The sequence below is a fragment of the Echinops telfairi genome, unplaced genomic scaffold (genome assembly GCF_000313985.2).
Source record: "Echinops telfairi isolate 266 unplaced genomic scaffold, ASM31398v2 ScPeMD7_4;HRSCAF=17, whole genome shotgun sequence".
NCBI classification, from domain to species: domain Eukaryota; kingdom Metazoa; phylum Chordata; class Mammalia; order Afrosoricida; family Tenrecidae; genus Echinops; species Echinops telfairi.
This window is the reverse complement of record NW_022103900.1, coordinates 33,699,483-33,709,998: the sequence shown is the minus strand read 5'-3', so window position 1 is coordinate 33,709,998 and position 10,516 is coordinate 33,699,483. Positions and strand designations below refer to the sequence as shown.

At 39.8% G+C, this 10,516-nt stretch overlaps 1 pseudogene; it reads left to right on the top strand.

Moving 5' to 3' along the window:
• The first annotated feature begins 9,234 nt into the window (after positions 1–9,234).
• On the top strand, positions 9,235–9,588 carry LOC115872765 (annotated as a pseudogene).
• The last annotated feature ends 928 nt before the right edge of the window (positions 9,589–10,516 follow it).

Sequence of the window (10,516 nt, the reverse complement as noted above, 5' to 3'; positions counted from 1 at the left end):
GGGGGGGGGCCCTATATTGCCTGGGCTTTTCTCAATACAGCTTTCAATTTCCTTAAAACTTCTTTATAATAATCCACTGTGGTTGGCCTGCGCCCTTTGAGAAAAATCTACCCAAATTACCCCTTTGGACTCGAAAAAAAATAAAATAAAAATTTTAAAACGGTACCATCTCTTCTGACATAATCCCAACCTGCCTTGTATTTAACTAGACCAGCAGCTCCCCCGTGGAGCCCCGAGTGCAGTGGTTATGCATTGGGCTGCGATTTGCACTGTTGGCCGTTGAAAAGTACTAGCAGCTCCAGGGGAGAAACCATCAGCAGCGACGTCAGGGAGACCCACAAGCGGTCACTGCGAGTCAGCACGGTCTGGACGGCAGGGAGGTTGGTTTGGGAGTAGATCCTGTGGAAGTCACTGTCTTTGATTGGACCTCCCTTTTGAAGGCCCTGTAAGGAGCCTAAAACAAAAGTATTACTGAGAGAAGCTGTTGCAACCATCCATTGATAAGAAAGACATGCTTAAACAAACCGTGTGGGTATGAATCGGGATCCTAGCAGCTCTACGTTTTTGACGTGTGTGTGTGCGCGCGTGCACACGCACGCGTGGGTTTTCCACTAACTTGATAAAGAGAAGCTAGAGCCCTTCTTCACATGGCTTGTTCTTCCAGGGTAAACTTTCATAAGATTGTTGTGCAGAAAAGGTTGCCTATTGAGAGACAAAGATAAAAGATCACTTGCTCCAAGAATGTGTTCAGCGATATCAGACCATTGAATTCCCCCCATTAACACATGTATTTCGATCCTAACGGTGACTGACAGATATTTGGAAAGCCAAAGTAAAAGCTGACCTGCAGACAGTTCAAACTGCCATCTGCTCGCTGTCACACTCCACAATTTGTGCACCATCCTAATTTCTTGCTCAGCGCCTTAACCTGGAGTCTTTAAAGAGGAAGCAGACCTGTTTGTTTGCTTGTTTCAAATAGGCGCTTTTATTTTTTTCTGATTACTTATAAGCATGCACGGTACCACAAATGCCTAAGTGCCAAGTTAGGCTAATTTAAGAAGAAAGTGTTTTTCATTCCCTAGGAACTTATCACAAATATTATCCACTGAAGTGGTATTCTAACTGAGGATGTTCTCAAATAATATTCATTAGGTGCAATTGCAGATATAAGAGCTCTGAACATAGCCTTCTTCGATGCTTAAAGGGAATTTAATCAGTCTTAGAAATCATTGCCATGTAAATTGTGTATATGTTGTGTGTGCAGATATATTTTTTAAATCTTTATTCTCCCTTGTTAAATGTGTTTCTGTAATCAAAACTTCCATGAGCCAGGCGCCTTTTTCTTTCCGGGACCTTCCATTTCTTAGGCAATTGCACAGGGAAGGGGAAAAAATAAGTTAGTATGAGCTATTTAGCGTGGTGCTTGGCATGTAGCTGTACGCTACAAATAAAACTCAATTCATTCCTAAGCTACAAGTATTCACAACTTACGGTGTGCGTTCTGTCTTTAGGTACCATATTTAGGTCAAAATATTCTTAGACCACGGCACCATCAAGATTATCAATACCCATTCATTTCTTTTTAATAATTGTTAAAACTTTGCTGTCCTTTTAGCAACCATTGCCTTTGTCCAAAAATCTTTGTCTTCTAAAACATGAATCTTAATAAAAAGAAACAATTCACATGATGTGTAGAAATTAAACCTAAAAATAGTATCTTCGTGGTTTGGTGGCAAGCACTTGTGTGCTTTCTTACTGATGGACAAAAACCCTTGGAAAGAAGAAACATGGTCTATAACTTGCCCAAATCATCGAACTAGATTTTCACTGGACGTCCTCCTTGTCCTTTAAATGCATATGGAGAGGAGGTTGGGAATGATGCACTGTTTCATCTGAAGGTCCAACAAGACGCTCCGTTCATCCATTCATCCACAGGAGCAAAGCCCTGGGCAGCTGGCTCCCTTCCACAGGGAGCTACAAATACCACTTTGCCACACTGCAAGTTTCTCCAGGCAGCAGATGTCTTGGAGCTGCTGTTCAGGTCTCCAAGTGTACCAAGCCACCTGTACAACGTATTTAATGTTCCAGCAATGATGGTGTTGCTACTTGAGAAGTTTCTGTTTTCTTTTGAATCCAATGTTTCTCCCAACCCCTGTATAACCAGTGGCATTGTTATGCAAAGGAAGGCCTTATCCTGAGCACTTATTGGAATTTGTAAGAGGAAAACAAGATTCTGACGACTGCTCACACTCCCCAGCATCTCAGAAAGATTCAGGAAAATGCATTCTTTCTGTATGCTGATGATGAAATGTCGCACCTCTACAAAATTAATGTTTCTAGAAGGAAGCTTTTTGGCTGAACCACTCTCTAGAGAAGTAAAACAACTCACTTCAATGGCTCCCCCGTTTGCATGTGTCTGACTCGACTCAGCTTGAGCAGCCTCTCCCCAAACTTTAAACCCTGAGCGGAATCCTCTCAGAACATTATCAAGAGAACATTCTGACTTTTCAGCTGTTAAAGTGATGCTTACAGTCCCATTGTGTCTGTTTAGTTTAAAAATGAGGTTGATAATGATAATGGTTTTCCATAAGATGATCTTCTACTTTTTAATGATACTCGTAGTTTCCCTTACATAAATGACTAAATCCTTACAGAATCTCTATCTTGATTAGCACTCCTGCTAGTAAAATTTCACATACTAAATCAGCACCAGCTGTAGCAAGCAAGAAAGAAAAAGGCAAGTGTAAATGTTCCATATGCCCCACCAAATTGGCATCTGTGTCAGTAACCCTTTTTTTTTTCTTCACTATTGTATACATACATTCTCTTAAGTGTTTTGTTCACAGAATACTGCTAACTAACAAATGCTCTTTGTTGGCCTATCGAGGAAAGACCTGTCCTTGGTTCACTGAGTCTCACAAAATAGTTTCTCTCTCCTCTTGTGGTCATAGAACATACCTGATTGTATGAGTTTCTTTAAGTTAGTGAACCTTTATTTTGACATCTGTTGTCGGTAATGTGACACTGCAGTTGGAGTTTAATTGGTGGTAACACCAAAAGATGTCAGAAAGACAATAGAATTATTTTTGGTCCCCAAGTAGGTCTAACAGAGGTCAGACTCTAAACAAATAATCTGGAGTGTAGTGGCAATTCCTATCTTATTATCCATATTTTCTTCACATTATGAGGTACTCCTTTGTGTATGTGTGTTTACACATGCTCAGTTTGTAGAAAATTCCATGATCTTTTAACTCTATTTTTCCATGAGCAATTTGAATATTTGTATGTATATGAGTATGTATATCTGTACATGAATGCCCCAAACCCATCTGTCCGTTTGTTGTACTGTGGTGGCTTGCACATTGCTATGATGCTGGAAGCTATGTCACTAGTATTTTAGGTGCCATCAGGATCATTCATGCTAGGCAGAGGTCACTGGAGCTTCCAGATTAACATCTACTAGGAAGAAAGACCTGATAATATACTTTTGAAATATAAGCTAGTTAAAACTTTAAGAATTCTAAAGCTAATAGAGGAATTTAGCCAAGTTGGAGGATGCAAGGTCAAAAAATAAACTGAGTATCTACACCAGCACAGAAAAATCTGAAAGGGAAGTTAAGGAAACAATTTGCAATAGCATCTAAAAGAAAGAAAAGAAAAATAGCAAAAAAATGTAGCCCATGACTTGAATAAGTTACACAATGAAAACTATAAAACACTGTTGAAAAAAAGATTAAAGAAGATTTAAATAAATGGAAAGATGTTCCATGTTCACTTAATAACTTAATATTGTCAAAATGTCAATATTACCCAGTGATCTATAGACTCAACATGATCCCAATCAAAATTACAGCAGACTGCTCAAAAAAAACAAACCTCAGTTTTATATGAGATGATAAGAGGTGCTGTGTATCTCAAACATTGTTGAAAGAAAAGAACAAAGAGGGAGGGCTCACATTTCCTGATTTTTTAAAACATACTATGCTGTTTTGTTGTTGTAGTTAAGTGCTACCATGTCAGTTTTGGCTCAGGGCAATGAAAGACTATATATATATATACACACACACACACACACACACACACACATATATAATCACCTTCACAATTGTTCCTACCTATGAGCCCATGGTTGCTCCTGGCAATGAAAGACTATATTGTATATATATATACAATATATATTGTATATTGTATATATACACACACATATATAATCACCTTCACAATTGTTCCTACCTATGAGCCCATGGTTGCAGCCACTGTGTTATTCCCTATCTTCGACGGTCTTCTTTGACAACACTATCATTCAAAGGCATCGACTTTTCTTACTTGATCTTTGTTCAGCTACCACATGCATATGAGATGATTAGAAATACCATGATTTGGATCAGGTATAAGCAGCCCTACTGGTTTAGTGGCTTAGGCAGTCTGCAGTATGAATCCACCAGCCCACCACAGGAGAAAGAAGAAAATCCTATGGAGAAGTTCTCTGTCCTAGAGGGTCATGATAGGTCATTAAGAGCCAGAATATAGACTTAACCACAGTGGGTTTGGCATTTGGTTTGAGATTGGGCCAAGCATGCCTTACTCTTCAATAAGGTCTTTTGTAGCAGAGTTGCCCAGTGCAATATGCCTTTTGATTTATTGACTGCTGCTTCCATCAGCACTGATTGTGGAGTGAAATAAAATGAAATACTTGACAACTTAAATATGTCCTCCACTTATCATGACCTTAGTTATTGGTACAGTTGTGAGGACTTTTGTTCTCTCTATATAGGGTTGCAATCAATGTTGGTCACATTCATGATCGCTTCCTTGTCTTCTCGCTCAGCAAGCAAAGTGATGTCATTTGCATATCTAGCGTTGTTAATAAGTCTTCCTCCAACTGATGCTGACTTCTTCTCATGCTCCCCTTTCTCAGATCATTTGTTCAACATCTAGATTGAACAGGAATAGTGAAAGGACACACATCCTTCATTATTTTCAACCACTCAGGACTCTTTCTCAAGACTGCTTCTAGTCTGTGTACAGCTCCCATAGGAGCACAATTTAGTGTTCTGGAATTCCCATTCTGGGCAATGTTATCCATAGTACTTTATGATCCAACAGTTATAGGCATCCGCATAGTGAATGAAACACAAGAAAACATCTCTCTGGTATTTCCGGCTTTCAGCGAGATCCATCGGACATCACCAGTGATAGCCCCAGTTCCAGCTCCTCTTCTGAATCCAGCTGGAATGTCTGTCAGTACCATGTTGATCCACTGCTGCAATCACTTTTTATTATCTTCAGCAAAGTTTTACTTGACTGTGATATTAATGCTGTTGTTCAATAGTTTCCACATTGCTTTGAGTGGTTTCTTTGAAATGGGCACAAATATAGATCTCTCCCAGGCAGTTGGCCAGGTAGCTGACTTCTAAATTTCTAGGGATGGACCAATACGTGCTTCTAGTACTGCATCAGCTTGTTAAAACATTTCAGCTGGTATTCCGTCAATTTCTGGAATTAATTTCTTCAGTGCGGCTTGGACTTCCGTCAGTGTCATGGGTCCTTGATCATTTACTACCTCTAGAAAAGGCTGAATGTCAATAAGTGCTGTTTGGTATAGTGAATCTGTGTCCTCCTTCCATGGTCTTGAAGCTTCCTGCATCATTCAATACTTTGCCCATAGACTCATTCATGAGGCTTGAATTTTTTCTTCGATTCTATTAGGCTTGAGATATGCTGAGCATGTTCTTCTTTGTGGCTTTCCAACTCCAGGTCTTCATCCATGTCATTGTAATATTTCAATTTATCTTCTCGAACTGCCAGGTGAAGTTTTAAATTCAGTTCTTTAACATTGGTTCTTCCATTTGCATTCGTTTCGCTAAGAGCAAGTTTCAGGTCTCTTCCGAAATCCACTTTGGACTTTTCTTTCTGTCTTGTCTTTTTCATGATCTTTGTTTTCTTCATGTATGATGTTCTTGATGTCCTCCAACAGCTGGTCGGGTCTTCTGTCATAGTGCTCAATGTGTCATATACGTCCTTGAGATGTTCTCGAAAATCAGATGGGATCGACTCAAGGTCATATTTTGGCTGTCACAGACTTGCTGTGTATTTTGTTCAACTTCAATCTGAACTTAGATGTGAGTAATGGTTGGCCTACCCCACAGTCAGTCCCTGGCTTTGTTTATCTGCTGATATTGAACTTCTCCATCATCTCTTCTCAAAGACATAGTCAATTTGACTCCTGTACATTCTGTCAGGTAAGGTCCATATACACAGTCACTATTTGTTGGGTGGGGGGGGAGGAGCGAGCATTAGTAATAAAGAAGTGATTGCATTGGTCTAGCAAAATGCTATCATATGATCTCCAGCTTTGTTTCTTTCACCAAAACGATAGTTTCCAACTACTGTTCCTTCATCTTTTTTTGCAACTTTTGCATTCTAGTCACCAATCATTATCACTGCATCTTTTTTTTTTTTAATCATTGCATCTTGACTGCATGTTTGATCTATTTCAGACTGGACAAGTTGGTAGAATTCTTAAATATCTTCATCATTAGCTCTGGAGGTTGGTGCATACATTTGAATGATAGTTGTATGAACTGAACTTCCTTATGGTAATATAGATATTATCCCATCCTGAATGTACTGTATGTCAAGATCATGAAATCCTATCTTTGATGATTAATACAACAACATTCCTCTTGAACTTATTCTTCCCAGCATAAAAGGACAGACTGTCTGCATTCATGGATAATAGCAGTCCTTTTCAGCTCACGAATGCCTAAGATATTGATCTTGATAGATTCCATTTCCTTTTAGACAACTTCCAATTTTCCTAGGTTCAGACTTTGTACATACCACATCCTGATTAGCATTGGATGTGTATAGCTATTTCTTCTCAGCTGAGCCATGCCCCATCAGCAAATGAAGGTCCAGAAAGCTTTACTTCATTCAACCATCATTATGGTTGACTCTACTTTATGGAAGTGGCCCTTCCCAAGTGGAATTTTGAGAGCCTTTCAACCTGAAGGGCTATCCCTGGCAACGTCCTGAAATTCATAAGGTTTTCAGGGGCTAGTCTCTCAGAAGTGGACAGCTTTTCCTTTCTTCATTGTCTGGAAACTGCTGAAACCTCTTCACCTTGGCTGACCCTACTGATACTTGAAATACTGGTAACACAGTTGCCAGCCACACAGAAACATACAAGCACCAAGTGCAACAAACTGATAAACAAGTGATGTAAATATACAAACAAAAACCATAAAAGTCTTAGACCAAGGTGCAGTGGCAATGCTGTCAGACCTACCTTTCATTGATGGATTATCTAATATAACAAGACAGTAAATGACCACGTAAATAAATGGAGAGCCATAAAAAGACTTTGTTCATCAAAAGACTATGCCAAAGTTAAACAGGCTACCAACTAAGAAAGTATCTGCAGAACTCTTATCTTCAACATGGATCTAAAAGCCAACATAGACATAAATGTGCAACAACTGAATAACAAAAGTTAACTAATCCAATCATAAAGGAGCCAAAAGAATAGACATTCCCTCAAAAGGACAGTCAAATGTCCACTTAACACACAAAAAGATGCTTAGCCATCAAAGTCAACAGAGTCAAAACCACAATGAGATACAAATTCGTTTCTAGTTGGAACACAAAACAGTATAGCCATCGTGGAACACAGGGTGACATCTCCTCAAAATTCTACAGAAATAGAATGAGCATATCAGTCAGTAATTCCTCACCTACATATATACCCCAAAGACTAGAAGCAGAGACAGAACAGATCTGTACACTCATGTTCTTTACAGCACTATTCCCCAAAGTGAAAAAGATGAAAACTACCTAAAAGCTCATTAAAGATGCATGGATAAACAAAATGTGGTCCATATGTACAATAGAATAATACCACTTAACAAGTAGAAGAAATGAAGTCTTAATACATGATACAGTATGAATGGAGCTTGGAGACATTACGGGGAGTAAAATAAGCTAATTACAAATAAGGTTGCATAACCTTATTATATGATAATCATTTTTAACTTCCTTATATAAAAAGGGGGGGAAAGGCAAATGTAGAGAGATATTCCCTAACCAAAGTATATTAGGGGTTGGATGAGAGGAAGGGGAAAATGGTGATACAAAAATGACATTAATAGGGCTCTACTGTCAGGGTGCAGTGCAGGAATGATGAAACATACAACTTTCCTCTAGTTCTTTAATGTTTCCTCCTCCTGCCCCCAATATCATGATCCCAATTCTACCTTACAAATCCAGTTTGACCAGAGGTTGTACTCTGGTACAGATAGGAACTGGAAACACAGGGTATCCAGGGCGGATGAACCCTTCAGGTGCAGTGGTGAGAGGGGTGAGACTGGGAGGCTGGAGGGAAAGTGGAGTAGAAAGAGGGAACCAATGACAAGGATCTACATATACCCCCCTCCCTGGGAGATGGACAACAGAAAAGTGGGTGAAGGGAGACATTGGACAGTATAAGATATGACAAAATAATGTCTACATTATCAAGGGTTCATAAGGGAGGGGGAGCGGGGAGGGAGGGGGGAAATGAGGAACTGATGCCAGGGGCTCAAGAAGAAAGCAAATGTTTTGAAAATGATGGCAATATATGTACAAATGTGCTTGACACAGTGGATGGAAGTATGGATTGTGATAAGAGCTGTATGAGTCTCCAATAAAATGATTTTAAAATGTTTTTAATTAAAGAACAAAAGAGTAGGGCTCCATAGCCGAGGAGTGTAGTGATTGTCCCGGTATGCAGCTTATTGACTGACAAACAGCTGAATTGTAAAAGTTGTGTGATAAATAATTTTATGATGACCAAGGGAGGTGGGGAAGATGCTAAGACAACCAAACACTTCCTGCGGCTTTTTCCCTGGACTTGGAGGTTGTGGTTTCAGGGAGCATCCCAGTTAAGTAGCCTCCTAATGTGTTCAATGCTTCTGTTCTGCATTCGAGGTCACTACGTAGTACCTGGAGTTTTGAAAGCTTGCAGGGCAAGCAGCTGTGCACTGCACAATTGGTCTCTATTCCCCGGAAACAGCAGAGGAAGTAGGGCAGGAACAGGAAGATCGTATTGAATGTGTGGCTAACTGCCTCCAGGAACGATTGCGTCCTTTGCTATGAGCTCAGAACTGGATGGTACCTAGTTGCCATGATTAAACATTTTATCAAAGATTCCATACAAGAGTTCCTCTTCCGGAGACGCTGTGTGCAGGCATTCAAATGGTTCAGCATCTGACCTACCGGCATAGGCTGTCCTGCAATACAGCCTCTAACAAACTAGGCTGTCCCGAACCCCTGGTAACAGAATTGTTTACTTGTATACAAAAAAAGTTGGGAAAGTGCCAAAATCTGCATGCGGTGTGTGCCCAGGCCGACTCCGAGGGGTCCGTGCTGTGAGGCCCAAAGTTCTCATGAGGTTGTCCAAAACCAAAAAACACATCGGCAGGGCTTACGGTGGGTCCATGTGCGTTAAATGTGTCCGAGACAGGATCCAGCGTGCTTTCCTTATTGAGGAGCAGAAAATCGTTGTGAAAGTGTTGAAGGCACAAGCACAGAGTCAGAAAGCTAAATAAATACAAGTGGAGCTTGTTTGAAAAAAAAAATTTATTCCATACAAGAATCCTGACCAAAAGGAGGAAAGTGCAGAACAGATTTAGGAATGCTCGTAGACCTAGCCTTTATAGAACCATGGAGGATGGATTCCTGAAACTGTTTACTACTCTGCGAAAATCTTTAAATCTTAAACTAAAAATATTCCCTGAACTCTTCTTAAAACCCAATACAAGAGTACCTTAACTGTAAGAAACTGTCTTACATACAGGAAAGTATATAGTCCATATACTGTCTTAAGATCTATTTAAGATCTGTAAAAGAGAGGACGATCTTTAACTGAACATATTGACACAGTGGCTGCATCCACGGGCACAAACAGAAGGACAATTGTGGGGATGGCACAAACCTGGACAGTGTTTCATTCTACTGGTTGAAGGTTGCTATGAACCTGAACGGACTTTGGGCACTTAACAGCATGCCAGGTCAAATTGAGAGCAGGAATTCACATGATGATATAGGAACTTTAGGGAGTTTTGAGTTTATGTAAATGAGGGAAGAATAACTCAGAAAAGTGAAAACGATTGAAAATTCTGAGAAGCAATCAGTGTCACTAAATTGTACACGTAGAAAGAGTTGAATTCTTGGGTGGGTTGCTCTGTAAGGGGTTACTTGTTGGATTGCTGATGAAAGAGAAGCAGTTTGACTCTACCCCTGGCTCTGTGGTGAGAAAGATGAGACTTTCTGTTCTCAGAAAGATTGATGACCTTGAAAAGCCAAAGGGTCACTAAGTAGGAATTGATTCAATGGCATTTGTTTATGTTCTTTTTTTTAATTGTTTTATTAGGGGCTCATAGGACTCTTATCACAATCCATACATACATCAATTGTGTAAAGCACATTTGTACATTCATTGCCCTCATCATTCTCAAAACATTTGCTCTCCACTTAA